Below are 17,861 nucleotides of genomic sequence, written 5' to 3' on the forward strand. Positions count from 1 at the left end.
AAGATTGGTCCCACTTGGAAATAATTCACACATTTCAGACACATTTCTAGGCTTATATGGTTTAAGTTACATATTATGATAGCCATACCAAATACACTGAGATGTGAAATGCAATGTGAAACGTGTATGGTTTTAAAACTAAAGCAACAAATCCATATATAAAAACATGATATAATTCAAATTAAATTTTAAAGAATTGGACATTGCATCTAATTAGACTTAACTGATACTGTAATGACTCAGCACAGAGGATCCAGCAGTCGAGGCAAGACAGACTGTGGGATAATTCGAAATGATTTATTTAAAAAAACGGATGATTGGAGTAGCAGCGGCTAGTGCATCCATCACAGGAAATTCTGTGAAAGGAAACACAGGTTAGTGACCATGATAATCCGACAGAGGGTGATTATGAACGCGTGAGTCACTAACCTGGTTTAACAGTTAAGCCTGTGTCCTCAGAATGAGGTAGGATCCAGCCAGTGGGCCACCAAGAGTGTCCCAGACACTGCAGCCCCGGGAATGGAGAACAAGCAGGAGTCGAAAGCCAAGTCAGGCAAGCAGATCAGAACAGGAAGGCTCAGGGATCCAGGAGTCTGAAGACAGTTCAGAAAAAAACATTCAGATGACAAGAGGCAGGCTCAGTGGCTAAGAGGCAGAACAGGTCATGATCAGGTAACCAGAAACACTCAGGTAAACACACTTTCACCACTAGCTAGAGAGAACGAGATAATCTGCCATGATAACTGGATGCAACCACCTTAAATATAGGCAGGAGCAGGTGAATCAGATGAGCAGTGATTAGAAACTGGGCACATTTTGATTTCTAAAAAAGAACACTTATACTTTTAAATATGATACGATCTGCAGATTTAAGGAGATTTTAAAATAAAATAAACAAAAACAACATTACACTTTACACGTCAACTTTTTGGATCTTCTTTTCTCCCTTAACTCTTTAACCCTCGACGGACGATCAGATAGATGGATTTGTGAAAGCAAATAGCAAATCTGATAGGTTTTTACTGTAGGAGGAACATATATATTATGGACTTCCTGATAATAAACACTTACAATAGTCCATTGTTGAAGTAACAGTGCATAGACAAATTTTTCCTGATCACTCTGAGACATAACATTTAAACAATTAGCAATATTGTGGAGGTGACAGAAGAACGTCTTACAAACCTGTTTACTATAAGATTTAAATTACAGATCCTGGTGACAGATGTCACCTTGGTTAATTAATTAGTGGAGGCCAATATAATGCCTTTCAGGGTAGGTGACTGACTGTTTTTAAGATGGTGTCTACTAAAGTTGACAGCTTTTAACTTGCCTAATTTTAAAAGCATTGGCCAACAAAAAAGGAAAAGTTCCTGCTCAGTGGTTCTGAATGTTGGTCTTTAAAGAAAGAAACTGATACAGCATAAAAGTCCTTAAATATCTAATCAGGGATACAAAACGTTTTTAGCTTGCAAGAAAAATGACAGAGTCACTAAGAACTAAACATACCATAAAAAGGCAAAACATCTATATTAGTGATTATTATTCATATTTGTTATTTTATCAACAATTGTTGTTTATACTGACTTTGTTTAGAGGTTTAATAAAAAAAAAATTTGAATGATTTAAAAAGACAAACCACAGATGGCAAGACTTGCTTGATATGGAGTGGTGGCCTAATGGGCCTAGGGCATAGAGCTTGGAATCCTGAGGTTCTGAGTTCAAGCCCCACTCCAACAGACTGCCACTCTGGGTCTTAGTGGTCCCTTAACCCCTGATTGCTCCCCAGGTGCCCCACGATGGCAGCCCACTGTTCCCCAAGGGGATGGGTTAAATGCAGAGGTAAATTTCTCCAATGTGAGATCAATAAAGTTCAATTATGATTATTATTGCTATAAAACCAGATCTGTTGTTACGCTTAGCTACATCAGGTTTAGATTACTAACTTTTTAAAACAGTTGTTGGTTACACTTCCATTACTGCATGAATCCATAGTAAACAATGCAAATCCTTTATAGATGAGGTTTTGTTTTTGTGTTGGTTTTTTTTTGTCATTATTTTTCTCTGATGCTTTGTATTTTAAGGGGTGCTTTATCATACCATTTTTATGAATATGTAGAAAAACTTGTATTTGCAGTGATTTTTCATAAGCGCATAAATGCATCCTACCTCTAAAGCGTGGCTGCAGTCATAGTCTTCTGGGCCATCTAGTACATGCGGAATGCTGTATGGTGCAATCACCTAATGGTTAGCGGCAGAGCCATTTAACATGGGGATTATTAGATCTAGCTTCTTCAGTGACCCAACTAACTCTATGTTTTTTATACATCCATCTTTAAAAAGTTAACTGGAGTGGGCTTCTGCATCCCCAGCTTGCGTAACTAGGTGTAATCTTACATTTGGCATTTCATCATTCCTCATCAAAAAGTATGATGAATATTTCTTACGTTTCCTGTCTACATTTTGAAGAAACAGCACATACCACAACAGTAGGCATAAAGAACATAGGCCTTTGGGGTTTTAACTAGTTCAACAACAGCTACTTGGTTAGACAGCAAAAAACAACTCAGAAAAGTTAGCAAGCAGTGGCAAAGTTTTCCGTTTTATATGGCAGAAAATATCCATTAAAGCTTGCAGACTAAAACAGCACAGCTGTGTTTCATGTCCGGCTCACAACTCAACTAATAACACAGCTAAAGTTGTAACAGCACCATATCAGCGCCAAGCCATCACTGCACGGCTGTCCAAAGCAGCTCATTTTATGTGAGACATCAGTGTCTCTGTCTATCGTGGTGGAATGTGGGCTTTATGGAGGACTGCAAAGCATAAGTCTGCCTTTGGCAGCATGCTGCCCTGGTTGGCGTGATTCTGCTAATTTATATCTGCTGCACAGTTAATGGGGGATATAAAAGGCCTCAAGTCCGTCCATTCTAGCCCGCATTTTAGGGCACAGCTCCAAATAATGAGAAAGCACAGTGGTTGTGAATTTTGTGTGTTTTATATGTGTGTGCATCCCTGCAGGGATGTGGCAGTGTGGAAGTGGCAGAGGGTTTAAAACCCTGCTGCCTCATTAAGTTGCTGCTATAGCAATAGAGTCTATCAGAAGGGATGGCATTTCCTTTGCATTGTTTTTTTATGCCCATATCTGTAGACAGGGCAAGTAAAAGGGAGATAAACACACCCCTCTTTGCATCAACTCTGAAAGCTTATGCTACAAACCTCTTATCACATCCACTGAGATTCATGGTGCAAAGTGTTTAACTCTACAGAAATCAGCATGAACTTGGATGACTCCTGCTAATATCTAGAGCGAAAATAAAAAAAAGTTGGGCTTTCAATAATATTAGAAAAAGAAACCAGAACACCAATAGCCCTTAAAAGTGACCTAACTGATAAAGAGAGTACATCATTAGGTAATTTAGTGTCAGTATAAATACAGCTATTGTGAAGGCTTCACAGGTTTCACTCTAAAATGGAAAGAGCATTAGAAAACTGCAAGGCTTGCAAGACATGGTTGTATAACAAAATGGATAGTCCGGTCAAGTAGGCTTAACATTCAGAGAGCAAGCCAACAGGTCCAAGCTAACTCTGTAAAGGAAAAAAGTTTGACGGAACAGCCTGCCTTTAATAAATAACAGGGGAAGATGTTAAAATCAGATAGAAGGCCTGTAAAGTTTGTAGGTGATGCAGTGAACATCTGGAAGAAGTGAGAAATAGTCAGATAAAAAAAAACAAATTTTAGTTTGGTATGCAAACCGGCCTATGTGGAGGAAGGCTAACACAGCCTCTAGCTTTGAACATACCTTCCTCTTAGTAAATTATTACAGCCAGTCTTGACCTACAATTTGAATAAAGGACATATAAAATGTTTTTGATGTGTTACAGTAGCAGCCATTCAAAATGGCCCTTCCCAGTCAAATGGCAGCCAAATGGCAGCCTACTCCCCTGCAACTCCCAGCAAAATCCCCTTCCACTTCCAGCCACTGGCCTTCTCCTGGGCATGCATTTTTTTTGACTCTGACTCCACCCTTTTGCTGAATTACAGGGTCTGACTAGGAGATGACGCTTCTCTTTAGATCTCTTTAGCTTCTATGCTGATCATTGGCTCAGTGGCCAATGTGGGAGGAAAACGAGCAGCTACTATTTTGTCTCTAGTTCTTCCTACAAAATACCAGTGAAAGAAAGATGGAGATAGCTTGTTCTGTGCTATCTGTTGTGATATTTTTTTGGAAAGTAAGCTGTACTTCCACAACTACATCAAGGTTTAAAGAATGGCTTTCTTTGCCAGCAGGGTTGGACTACCATTTGTAGTCCAGAGTGTTCCATGGATGCCTTTGTTTTTGGGGACAAGGGTTTTATGTGGAAGACCCTCAAAGGGTCCTGGGATGTCCTAGACAGCTCCACCCTTAGGAGAGTCCTCAAAAAGGAGCTTCAACTTACAGTCTGTAAGAAAGGGTTTTACCGGTACACATCCTTGTACAGTGTACAGTGCTTAGTCATCTTCTCAGAATGAAATTGTTTTTAATACACTTACAAGCCTTTTGAAATAGGGATGTCTCAGTCTAAAGGATCTTAACAGTTTTAGGGCCTTCAAGGTCTCTGAGAAGGCATTCCAGAGCAATGGGGCAACTGCCTGGAAGGCCCAGTTTCCCATAGATAAGAGATTAATCCTTGGTTGGTGAAAGTCTTAGGTAGAGGTGGAGTGGAGGTTTCAGGAGGTGGTGTGTGGGGGCAGGAGATAACTGAGGTAGGCTGGGGCAGTTCCATTTATGCACTGGTAGGAAACCGATTTTGTACTTGATTCTTTGTTGAATGGGTAGCCAATGGAGGGACCACAGGGATATGATCCTGTTAGCGTCTCCTTGTCAAGACCCGGGCAGTGCAGTTCTGAATATGCTAGAGCTTTTGCATTTTTCTGCCAAGGATCCTGACAAGGAGGGCATTACAGTAGTCCAACCTGGAGATGAAGACATGGATCAACTTTTCAGTATCTGCTTGGGAGAGGGATGGGCAGAGTTTTAGGATTTTTTTTAGGCTTAGAGATGGTGATGTGGGTGGTATATGTGGGATTTGAGTCAAGTCTAACTCCAAGGTTTGTGACAGAGGTATATAGGGGAATGTGATGACCAAAAATCTGTATTCTGTTGAGAGAGGAGGATTAGCTTTGGTGTGGGGTACTGAACAAAATATCTTTGGTTTTGCCTCTATTTGATTTAAGTTGTCAGACACCCATGCCCTCCTCTCCTCCAGGCAACCTGACATGCAGCTGGCAAAATTGAAGGGTGTGGGATCCATTTCTATGTGTAATTGTGTATAATTTGTATAATGGCAAGGAGGCCAGCATCCTATGCGTAAAAGTCTTTCCACAGTATAGCAGAAAAAACAGAGCTCCGCAGCCATGAATGTCATAGTTCTAAGTGAAAATAAAGCCATGTACTGTTTTCCAACTCTTTAATGTTGGTATCAGTATCACAGATAGATTTCAAAACAGTGAGAACTTTTTGACAACAAGAACGTAACATTCGTCACTCGTCGGTAGGCCCCCTTTTTTGAAAACTGAAAAGAATTTTTAACTGATGTTTGAATCATCTTTACTCCTATCTAGCTTATTACAGTTCTCTTTGTTTCAAAATACAAGTAATGCGCTGTGATATGAGTTATGTACTCGTGCTTTATAGGCAATCTGTTGTAATTACTTGTTTCCTTTTATGAGTAGGATGGCTTTAAATGGTGGATGCTGCAAGCATTAGGGCACATGTTTATCTGCTAATTAATCACTGAATATTCAGGATAAGTGGCTGCAATGGCACCATTTCTTTGGTGGGTGGATATAATGTATTCTTTCTTTTACTCAACAAGAAGAAAGCAATTATTTCATTTTTGAGATATACACTCACAGCAAAATTCTTGCTGTCATTCAGTGATATTTATTTGAAACCTCATTCCCTTCTGCCCAGACTATGTTTTTATATATTTGCAAAACAATAAATGGTCTTTCCAACTGCAATTACTGATACTGTACCACTGAGACTGTATCAATGAAACCAAAGCTCTACACACTTTGTTTTTTTTTACTCTATGTTTTAAAGTACAATGCATACAGGTGTACAGTACATGTCATTTTTTCCCCCCTTTTCATTGTCAGTTTCGGTTCATATCCCAAAAACATATAGAAACTTTTGGTGTAATCAAGGGAATCTTGGGTTAAACATAGAAGAATTCTAAAACAGGATCTTTTACAGAGGCTTAAAAAATATTTAAAAAATGTCATATAAGTGCAAGCATTTTTAATTGTTTTTATTTGCATGCTTTGATTGTACATTTTGTATTATTTGATATCTATTTATAACACCAGCGCTACTTTGATAATTGTTGCATATTATTGTGTAGAAGATAATAAAATATGAAAGGAAAAATCACCTCTTTATATCATTCAACCTGTTCAAGTGAGATCTTTGTCATGTTATAAATCCTTTAGCTGCTTTTTGTAGTGCATCTGTAAGGGGATGAGGGGCTGTCTCTCTCATTGGGTAATTTAACCCAGTAAGATAGGCATTACATTTAAAACCATCTATTTTGAAAGGTGAAAATGGAAATACATGACAATTATGTGGTGGTGCAGAAGGGACCTTTTCAAAAGAAATGTATTTTTTACATTATTTGACAAAGCTGTTACTTTTTTTTGACAGCAGAATATGAGATGGATTATTTGTGAAAAAAAAATCAAGCTCTTGGTCTTCTCTTTGTTCCTATGGCCATTTTCAAAAATAAACTGTTCACGGTCAGAAATAACCAATCAAACCCAGGGGAAATGTCTAAGCAGTGTCAATTATACTTGGGTATGTGCTGCTTACACCCCTCCTCAGCACAGCGTGCAGTGCCATTCAGGCTTCATATTTCCAGTGTGCTGCAGCTGTGCATCAATAGAAGGCATATCATTGATGTTTTGTCCCTACCAATGACTGTGGCAGAGCTGTTTATCTGCTTTCATCTGTAGCACAAGCCTACATGTTTTCCGCAGGCTCCACTGTAAGAGGAAGGGCAGTGGTACAGCTTGTTTTTCATAAGGTTGTTCAGATTTTCAGACTAACTCCATGTTTTTTTTAGAACACCATACTACAGATTTAGTAGAACTTGGGATTAGACTCAGGTGGATCTAATAGTATTATTTTTCTCTGGAAAAAAGAAGAAAAAACGCAAAAAGAAAAAATCCCCACTTAAACTGGTAAAATTCTTTGGCTTTTTGCTTTTGTAGGAGCCTTGTGGCAGATGTAGGGTTTGTTGAATGACTGGCTTGGAAGTGACTGAGAACGTCCAAAGCCTGAAATGGATGAGATCATTTGGTGAGAAGGCATCATCTTGAGCAGTTAACCATTGCTCAGTTTCCTGATAAACAGCAGCAGAAGGATGAACAAATTGTTATTTTAAGTCAGTGTTTATCATTAAAGCTCTCATTACAGTATTTTTCTGAACCCTTAGTGTAAATGGGCAGTATGTCTGTTTGTTTTTTGGAAGAGATACATTTGTTGCTTTTTTAAATATATTGTCCCCAAAACTGGTATCATAACAAGATAACCTAGAGAAATGCAAGACACACACAGCTACAGGAATAAAAAGACTAAAAGTTTATTGAGGTTGCTGAAAAGGTCAGAACAGAGAAGTATCTTTGTGCCCATCTATGACTCCTTATGTGTCTGTTTTCACTCATAAAATCCCCCTGGTTTGGCCGGAGGCAATGATCTATGTCGAGAGCAAGATACAACTTTACACTAAGGTGCTACACAGGGGTCAAGGTCACCTTTAAACAGATGTTATGGAACAGGTTTCTGCTGGTGCCATAGGACATAGGACAGTAAAAGCCAGATGTTGCAGACCTGAAGTGACTCACAAGTGGCATCCTCTTCCGCAACTGACAAAATACTGCTGTCTCTGTAAAGAGACCCCCTGCTTATGAGTGAATCTGCTTTTTCTGTTGTTGCCATGGTGTTGCTAAGGTATTACTGTTAAAGTTTAACATTTTTAGAATCTTCTGTTGATTCCAGACTGTCTGTAGTCATCTCATCCTGTCACTGCTATACTTTAATGTATGTAATTCAAAAAACCAATTAATTTTAATATATACTAATATCTAATATATATATACTAATATCTAAAACGAAACGTCTATCTTGACATTTAGAATAAAAATTTCTCACAAACAAACACACAAATTACATCTTCTATGAAATGTGTTTTATATGTTTGTGGATGTATCTCTCTGTGCATGCCAGGCCTATTTAGTATAAATGTTTTTTCAACATTTTCTAAATCACACAGAAAGGTTTTCTCATTATATGAAAAACATGAATTGTATTGATGAAGTTCAGGGACTATGTGTTTTTTCTCAAAACATTACATTGGTAATCTATAGGAATATAGGCATGATTGATCCCATATTTGCTGGTAAATGGTAAATTTGAAAGAAACCACTTAGACATGAAAACTGTCACCAGTAACATTTATTAATCTAAATGCTCACAACAACTAGTGAATAAATAACATTCGTTAATGTATGGGGTGATGGCCAGAACCCTAGAATAGTTTTAACAACAGAGACAGCAACTATTTTCTTCTCTAATGATACATTAAAAATATCTTTGCATAGAGAAAGCATGCAAGAGACCCCTTAAAAATAGCCATCCTCAGTAAAGAATGTAATTATCAAAAATGGAAAACTGCTCCATACAAATATTAGGAATAAATGGATATTTCCAGTGGCGGCTGGAGGAGGTTTCTCCAGGGGGAGCTATAAATTCAAAATGGATATATACCAAAATCAATCAAATGTATGCCAAGTTATGGCACCAATATATTTATGTGAATGGCAACAATGAAAAACAACATTATAAAAACACATTTTAAAAACAAAAACATAATTTCATGTTCAGGTTTACTTTTGTACATAAATCTTGCCCTTCTGAGGCTTTGTAAAGGCAATTCTGCGTTTCGAATGGTCCAATATTTTGGCTCAAACCTAAAAAAATAATGTACCTGTTTAATAATGGAGAAGCTATTAGTCAGCTTTAATTTTTTAAAAACACCTAGAAAAAGTTCCCTATATTATATTATTTTCCATGTAAATCCAAGATTGTTCGTTCTTCTTTGCCTTATCTAAAAAGTGTTGGGATCTGGAGCTGTACCACCTTCCTCCAGCAGAGTGCGCCGTGGGTCTCCAGGAGCTGGAGTCCTCCAGCACACCTGAGGCGCATCTTCTCATCAGAGACCTGCCCTATTTAACCAGCTGCCAGACCTTGCTTCGACGCTGCAGTGTTGACCTAGTTTGGTTAGCGACCTGAGCCTAGAACCTGAGAATCTTTGCTGTCTCTTTAGAGAGATCTGATTCTAATTCTTCCTTGTTTTTTGCCTCACAGGAAACCTGTCTCTACCTGAGGCTCTGGATGAGCTTAACCTGCCGAGATTGCCCTCGTGAGCCAAACCTGAAGATTCCTATGTGGATTCCCCTGCTGCTCTTGGCTAAGAGCTGGAAACTCAGATCAAGGTCTGCCATTAAAGTCAGAAGCAAGACGCTGCAGCTACTCTTGGACTCTGCTGAACAAACAGTCTCTGGACCCTTCAGTTCCCTCTCTCTCAAAGAGAAAACCGGACTCCTTCAAGGTATTCATCTGAATCATCAAAGACTCAGAATTCATCAGTTCGTATCCTAATCAAACTATCATCTCTGCAGACTCCAGTGAACCAGCCCTGACCAGTTCCTGTTTCCAGTACATGAATCTTGTGTTTTTTGCAAACCAATAAACTCTGTTAAACTTTTACCCAGCCTCCGTTGTGTTCTGCATTTTGGGCTAGCTCTGAGACCCATCATGACAGAACACTGCGGCCAAACACAAAGCCCAGCAGACCATCTCCGTCGGAGGCTTGAAGAGCAAGACGCTCAGATCCATGGACATGCGCAAACCCTCCGTGAGTTACATACCAAGATTGAGTATCAAAATCAAGTGCTTCAAACATATGCTAGCTACATGGGCAGTGCTAGCGCCGCGTCAGCGACACGTCCAGTTCCGGATCCACTTCCGCCTCTAAGGTCACCGGTTGTGACGTCATCTCCTGAGTTCCGTCCCAGTCTCCCTGAAAAATTCGCAGGTAATCAGAAGGATTTTAAGGGATTTTTGTTTCAATGTCGACTTATTTTTGAACACTCTCCTGGCAGTTTTTCTACTGATAGAAAGATGATAACATTTATTTTGTCCCAGCTCACTGGACGAGCCCTTGAATGGGCGGAGGCAAGGTTCGCTTCTGAGGCCAGTTTCAGGTGTACTTTCTCTGAGTTTGTTTCTGAATTTTCCCAGGTATTTAACCATGACTCTGATCAAACTATAGACTCCCGAACTCTGCTCAATTTGAAACAGGGAAATTCCTCAGTGGCGGAGTTTTCCATCGACTTCCGGGTCAAAGCCGCAGCCTCTGGATGGAACGAATGTGCTCTTAAAAGTGCATATTTTAAGGCTCTTAATGACAATATCAAGGATGAACTAGCTACTCTCGACAAACCAGCTAGTTTGGAGGATTTAATCCGCCTAACCATTAGGTTGGATAACAGACTTCAAGCTAGAAACAGCTCTAAACAAAGAAGTCAACATTGACTACAACATTGTCTGCCCCTGCATTTAATTATGCTTCTGTTTTTTCTGGATCCACAGAGCCTGTTTCCAAGCCAAAATCTAAGAACCAGACTTATTCTGTTCCTGTCCAAGTCTCTCACTCTGATGGAACGGAAGTCGAACCCATGCAGGGGCCCGTCAGAGGAACTGAGGAGTCTGACGGGCCATTTGAAAACTGAAAAATCTCCTCGTTTGATGCTACCTGCCACTCTTTTTTTCTCTAACCAGAATCTCACCTTGTCCACTTTCATTGACTCTGGATGTGAGCGTAATCTTATTGACTCTAACCTGGTCCTGCAGTTACAGATTGAAACAGTTCCGTTATCCAAGCCTCTCAGTGTCTCTGCTATTGACGGAAAGAAACTCCATCAAGTTACTCATCAAACTCAACCTCTAGAGCTGTTGATCTCCGGAAATCATCGTGAAACTTTAACCTTTTTTGTTTTTCCTTCTACATGTTCTCCCTTGGTGCTTGGTTTCGAGTGGTTGGAATGACATAACCCCCATATCAACTGGGCTGAACGCCACATCGAGTCTTGGTCTACCTCCTGCCATGAAACATGTCTTCGTTCTGCAGCTCCCGCTGTTCAGTTTCCTAGAGGTAGGGGGGAGATGGACTCTCCTGACCTTTATTCTGTCCCTTCCGAGTATCATGATCTGGCTCCTGTCTTCAGTAAGGTCAGTGCTACGTCCCTTCCACCTCACAGACCATATGATTGTGCCATTGAGTTATTACCAGGTGCCCCCCTGCCCAGCAGTAGACTTTATAACATCTCCAAGCCTGAACGTGAGACCATGGAAAAATATATTAACGAGTTTCTAGCTGCTGGGATAATCCGTCCATCTTCTTCTCCTCTGGGTGCTGGTTTCTTTTTTGTGGGCAAAAAGGATGGTTCCCTACGACCCTGTATAGATTACAGAGGCCTAAACCAAATAACTAACTAATAACTAATCAAAAATAAATACCCACTTCCCTTACTAGCATCTGCTTTTGAACCTGTTCAAGGGGCAACTGTCTTCACAAAACTTGATTTAAGAAATGCTTATCACCTTCTCAGGATAAGAGAAGGTGACGAATGGAAGACAGCCTTTAAGACCCCTTTAGGCCAATTTGAGTATCTGGTCATGCCTTTTGGTCTCACAAACGCTCCTGCATGTTTTCAAGTGCTCATCAATGATGTCCTCAGAGATTTTTTGAATATTTTTGTGTTTGTGTACATTGACGACATTTTGATCTACTCCAAGAACCTTTCTGAGCATAAAAGACATGTCCGCCTGGTCCTTCAAAGACTGTTGGAAAATAAGCTCTTTGTAAAGGCTGAAAAATGTGAGTTTCACCAACCATCTGTCACCTTTTTAGGGTTTGTGCTCGAGGGCGGGCAGGTTAAGCCATCCGAAGACAAGATTAAAGCAGTTTTGGACTGGCCGACACCTGAGAACCGCAAACAGCTGCAGAGATTCCTTGGTTTGCTAACTTCTACAGACGTTTCATCAGGAATTACAGTCAGACAGCTCTACCTCTCACAACTCTAACCTCTGTAAAAAGGATTTTTCAATGGACACCTGAAGCGCAAAACGCCTTTGAAAAATTAAAAATCTTGTTTTCCAGAGCTCCTGTTTTGATCCAGCCAGATCCTGCCAAACAGTTTATCCTTGAAGTGGACGCCTCTGACTCTGGTGTTGGTGCAGTTCTATCCCAACAACTCGACTCTGATCAAAGAATTCATCCCTGTGCATTTTTCTCTCGTAGACTCTCACCGGCTGAACAGAACTACGATGTTGGGGATCAAGAACTTCTTGCCATCAAACTCGCCTTGGAGGAGTGGAGACACTGGCTCGAGGGGCCGAACACCCAGTTTTGGTTTGGACCGATCACAAGAACCTAGCTTATCTCCAGTCCGCCAAACAGGCTAACCCTCGTCAATCTAGATGGTCTCTGTTTTTCTCTCGATTCAATCTTATAATCTCTTACAGACCTGGGTCCAAGAACATCAAACCCGATTCTCTCTCTCGTCTATACTCTGCTGATCAACCTGAGATGCCCGAACCTGTTCTTCCTGCCTCCTGTACTGTTGGAGTGGTTTCCTGGGAGATCACTGATCTCATCAACTCTGCCCTAGCTTCTGAACCTGACCCAGGTAACGGTCCTCCTAATAAAACCTTTGTCCCTTCCTCTGTCAGATCCCGTTTGATCCAGTGGATGCACACAGCCAAGTTTTCCGCTCACCCGGGAGTGAGCCGAACAATCGCCCTGATTTCTAGACGTTTCTGGTGGCCCTCCTTGCACAAGGATGTCAAGGAGTACGTTTTGGCTTGTTCCATCTGCGCCAGAAACAAAACCTCACATCAACCACCTTCTGGTCTGTTGCATCCCCTACCTGTTCCAACCCGTCCCTGGTCTCACATTGCCATCGATTTTGTCACTGGTCTCCCGATCTCCAGAGGTATGTCCACCATCTTTACCATCGTCGACCGTTTTTCCAAGTCTTGTCATCTGATTCCTCTCAGGAAACTTCTCACGGCCTTCCAGACAGCTCAGCTTCTGGTGAAGCATGTTTTCCGTCTCCATGGAATCCCACAAGAAATACTTTCTGACCGCGGTCCACAGTTCATCTCCCAAGTCTGGAAGGCCTTCTGCTCAGCACTCAACTGTAAGTCGTCACTTACTTCTGGTTACCATCCTCAGTCCAACGGGCAGACGGAGAGGATGAACCAACAGCTTGAATCCACTCTCCGCTGCCTGACCTCTAACAACCCCACTGACTGGAGTCAGTACCTGACCTGGATCGAATACGCCCACAACTCACTCAAGCCAGCTTCCACCGGTTTATCTCCATTCCAGGTTAGTCTCGGTTATCAGCCTCCTCTTTTTCCTGCAGACGAGAGAGAGATCTCGGTCCGTTCAGTCAACCACCACATCCGTCGTTGTCAGAGGATCTGGAAGGACACCATCGCCACCCTCAACCGTTCTTCTGTGTCCACGAAACGTTTCGCGGACTCCAAGAGACGCCCAGCCCCGGAGTACTTCATTGGCCAAGAGGTATGGCTCTCCACGCTAGACATTCCCCTCAAGGGAATGTCTCGAAAACTGTCCCCTCTATTCATTGGTCCCTACAAGGTTGCCCAGATTATAAACCCCTCCGCCGTTCGTCTTCACCTTCCTCCGACTCTCCGGATCCATCCCACGTTCCATGTCTCCCAGATTAAGCCTGTTGTCTCTAGCCCCCTGTGCCCTCCATACGACTCCCCTCCACCCGCCCTGGATATTGATGGACATCCTGCCTTCACCGTCCGCCGGATCGTGGACTCCCGTCGGCGAGGTCGCGGCTGGCAGTACCTCGTCGATTTGGAGGGCTACGGTCCGGAGGATCGCACATGGGTGCCTGGCTCTTACATCCTCGATCCTTCGCTGATCGAGGAGTATGAGAGCTCCCTCCCGTCGACGTCTTCTGGACCGCCAAGAGGCGGTCGTTGAGAGGGGGGTACTGTTGGGATCTGGAGCTGTACCACCTTCCTCCAGCAGAGTGCGCCGTGGGTCTCCAGGAGCTGGAGTCCTCCAGCACACCTGAGGCGCATCTTCTCATCAGAGACCTGCCCTATTTAACCAGCTGCCAGACCTTGCTTCGACGCTGCAGTGTTGACCTAGTTTGGTTAGCAACCTGAGCCTAGAACCTGAGAATCTTTGCTGTCTCTTTAGAGAGATCTGATTCTAATTCTCCCTTGTTTTTTGCCTCACAGGAAACCTGTCTCTACCTGAGGCTCTGGATGAGCTTAACCTGCCGAGATTGCCCTCGTGAGCCAAACCTGAAGATTCCTATGTGGATTCCCCTGCTGCTCTTGGCTAAGAGCTGGAAACTCAGATCAAGGTCTGCCCTAAAAGTCAGAAGCAAGACGCTGCAGCTACTCTTGGACTCTGCTGAACAAACAGTCTCTGGACCCTTCAGTTCCCTCTCTCTCAAAGAGAAAACCGGACTCCTTCAAGGTATTCATCTGAATCATCAAAGACTCAGATCAAACTATCATCTCTGCAGACTCCAGTGAACCAGCCCTGACCAGTTCCTGTTTCCAGTACATGAATCTTGAATGTTTTGTGCAAACCAATAAACTCTGTTAAACTTTTACCCAGCCTCCGTTGTGTTCTGCATTTTGGGCTAGCTCTGAGACCCATCATCACAAAAAGTGCTTTAAATCAATCATACCGGTCTTATTATCGAAAAAGGACACAGGGAAAGCAGAATAGAGCTTTAGCCTCACTGCATTAGTTAGCCAAGCATTGTAGCTCAACAAGGTCCTGGAAAAAGACAGACCGTCTCCATCTGTCTTTGGATTGCTGATTCATTTTGATGTTCGGCTGATCAGGTCCAAACACTATCACCTCCAGCTTCTATCAGTAATTTTTTTTTTTAGAATAGAATAAGAAATCCCTGGGGGACAATGATAAGGGACTTAACTTAATTTAATAGTTCTTGCACCATTTCTCTCTTTCTCTCTCTCAAATCATCTCAAACTTCTGCGACTCAACATGTCAAATAGCCGCACTACGACTAGTTCCTGTCAGCTCTGGGCACAGGAGAGCTATGCCCCAGAAACTACTATCCTTTTGCATTGCGGAAGAGCTACTGCGCATGTACAACTTTAACGAGAGTCAATGGCCGAAGATTTTAGCGCCTCATGGGAGAAATACATCACCAATCCAACGACGAATGAAACAACTTTACTTATCATAAAAGATTCAATATTTAGCTTGCACATCTAAAAAAATTATATTACGAAATATTTTAATTTTATAATTTCATCATTAATCAAGGTCATTGGGTGGGTTGGCTGGCACCCTAGTGCCCTCTATTGGCAGTCGCCACTGGTTATTTCCTGTACAAAAGAGAAATTTTACTTCCAGCCTGGCTGCCTGCTACAGCAAGCCTCCCTTATACTTTTCTGAGTTTTTGTAGAATATACATGAATTTCTTTCACAATAGAACATCTATTCTTTTATTTTTAAGAATAAAAGCTTATTTGAAGTTTTATCTCCATATCCACTTCTGTATGACCCCAAGGCTAAGTGCCTCAGGCATGGATTCAGCCCAGACGGGTTGCAGAAAGGAGCAAAGAGATTTTTTTTTTAAACAGTGTAATTTCTCAATTTTCTCTAACACACAAATGCATAATTGAGTAAAGTTAGTAAACATTCCCTTTTTTTTTGTTTTTTTCTCCATGTCCTTAAATATCCATTTACCCATTCAATTTTAACAATAACTTAATACAATGTGGCACTCCAAAGAGAAAAGTGCCCATTTCTAGCTTTGAGAGGGTGAGAAGAGAGGTAAATCCTGTATAGATATAAGGCGAACAGTATTCATGAAAACACTCAGAGGATAGGGGTGTATAGGGGAGGATTTTCACGAATTTTCTAAAAGAACCGCCCTCTCCATTTCAAAAGAAAATATCTCATGCACTACCCTATACCCGCTCACCAAGAACTCCTATTAAACGTGTGTGAGAGCATGCACGAGCCCACTGCTCTGCGTTTCGCTAGCAGTGATGTGAAATGGATTTCTCCAAATAGCATGCAAACTTTACCTGTCGAGCAGAAACCTTGTTACAGAGACATCAGTGGGAAGCATGACCTGTGCTTTCTCTGTACACCATTGTGTAAAAGGATCTCCCAAAAACACTCCAGTCTTGTTTCTCTCTTCTGAGGCCTTACTCTTCTTCTCATACACTTCGCAGACACTTTTTCTCTTATGACCCTCTGCCATTTTGGTAGAACCATGATGAGAAAAGCAAGCTTCAATGACTGACTGAACCCGTGGCCCAACACACATTTACACCTGGAAGTGCGCATGCGCAGAAACATATCCCCAGAATGATTGACATTGAGGAGAACCACTTATTTTGATGATCCACCTGGAAAAAGAACATCCTCCACTATACCTTTTAAGAGGCAATGAGGAATTTTCGGATACTGCCATCTCTGACCAGAATACAGAACTGCAGCCCTCTTCTGCTTATTCTCATAGCATGCACTCATAAATTATATGTTTTTTGGTTTTTTTTTTTTACTTTATTCACCTTACCGGAAGTTGCCAATGTGTCTTAGTTAAGCTGGACGCCGGTCGCCTTTGAGTATCCACAAAATCGATTTTTAATATAGCTTGGTATAAGCTAGGTCGAACCCATTTAACAGAGACAAGCTTGTCGCCTTGTCCGTACAGTGGAACCTCCAACCAAAGTAAATCAGGGAAAATAGGCTACAGGCTTATAGATGGATCTGTGTTGAACTACTGAGGTGTCAGTCTGCCATCAGGTTTTATTCGTAAAGGGTCAATTAAAAAAGATATTCTCAAAATATATTTGTAGAAAAACTTGCATAAAGTGTCTTTAAAGAAAAACAAACAGCACATTTTAAAAATATTTGACAAATCAGTCTCAAATATCAGTGGCATTAGTTGAGACATTATCTTCCAGAAATGAAGCAACCTTTTCAGGAGCCAGAATTCTTCTTCTGACTTTGTTTTCTAAAAAAGTGAGACAGATTTTTATACATGTTTTTAGTTTAATAGCATGTTAAAATACTTTTAAATGTATATATAAGAACAGAATAAATAGTCCATGTTTTTGTCCTGTGCCCTTATTTAATAGCCCCTGTCTTATTTTGCTACTGATACTTCCTGGCTTTTTGTTTATTCAATGATTCATTTCATTGCTGGTTGAGCATATATTTGTTTGTTTTTTTGTATCTCGCAGTTTTTTGTCATGGCCATGAACCCATTTATGTCCTGAATACAGTCTACTAAATCTGTATACTATTTATATAAGTTTTTTCAATCAATGATCCCTAATATTATGTACGTATGACATACATAATACATATGAAATTACATCTAAGATGACATTTGTTGTGAAAGGTGCTATATAAATTAACAGAAGTACATTGAATTAAATAAAGTTAGCAAATATGCAAGAAATTATTTTCTTCTTGCCTCAGCAGCCATTATATCTGAAGAAAAGTGTGCCGCCATCATTGCAGCCTAACAGAAGAAAATGCCATCTGTCCAACAATTACATCTTGAACAGGCTGCTAATTCTGTGGGAAAACAAACTGAAAAAGGTAAGTATAACTTGATACATTTTAACTTCATTCATCTAAAAAGAGAAAGTGAGCAAAACCATGAGACTTGTGCAATGTCAGTGAAGCTTCCCAAA

The sequence above is a fragment of the Cyprinodon tularosa genome, unplaced genomic scaffold (genome assembly GCF_016077235.1).
Source record: "Cyprinodon tularosa strain WSP-4 unplaced genomic scaffold, ASM1607723v1 ctg9, whole genome shotgun sequence".
In the NCBI taxonomy this organism is placed as follows: domain Eukaryota; kingdom Metazoa; phylum Chordata; class Actinopteri; order Cyprinodontiformes; family Cyprinodontidae; genus Cyprinodon; species Cyprinodon tularosa.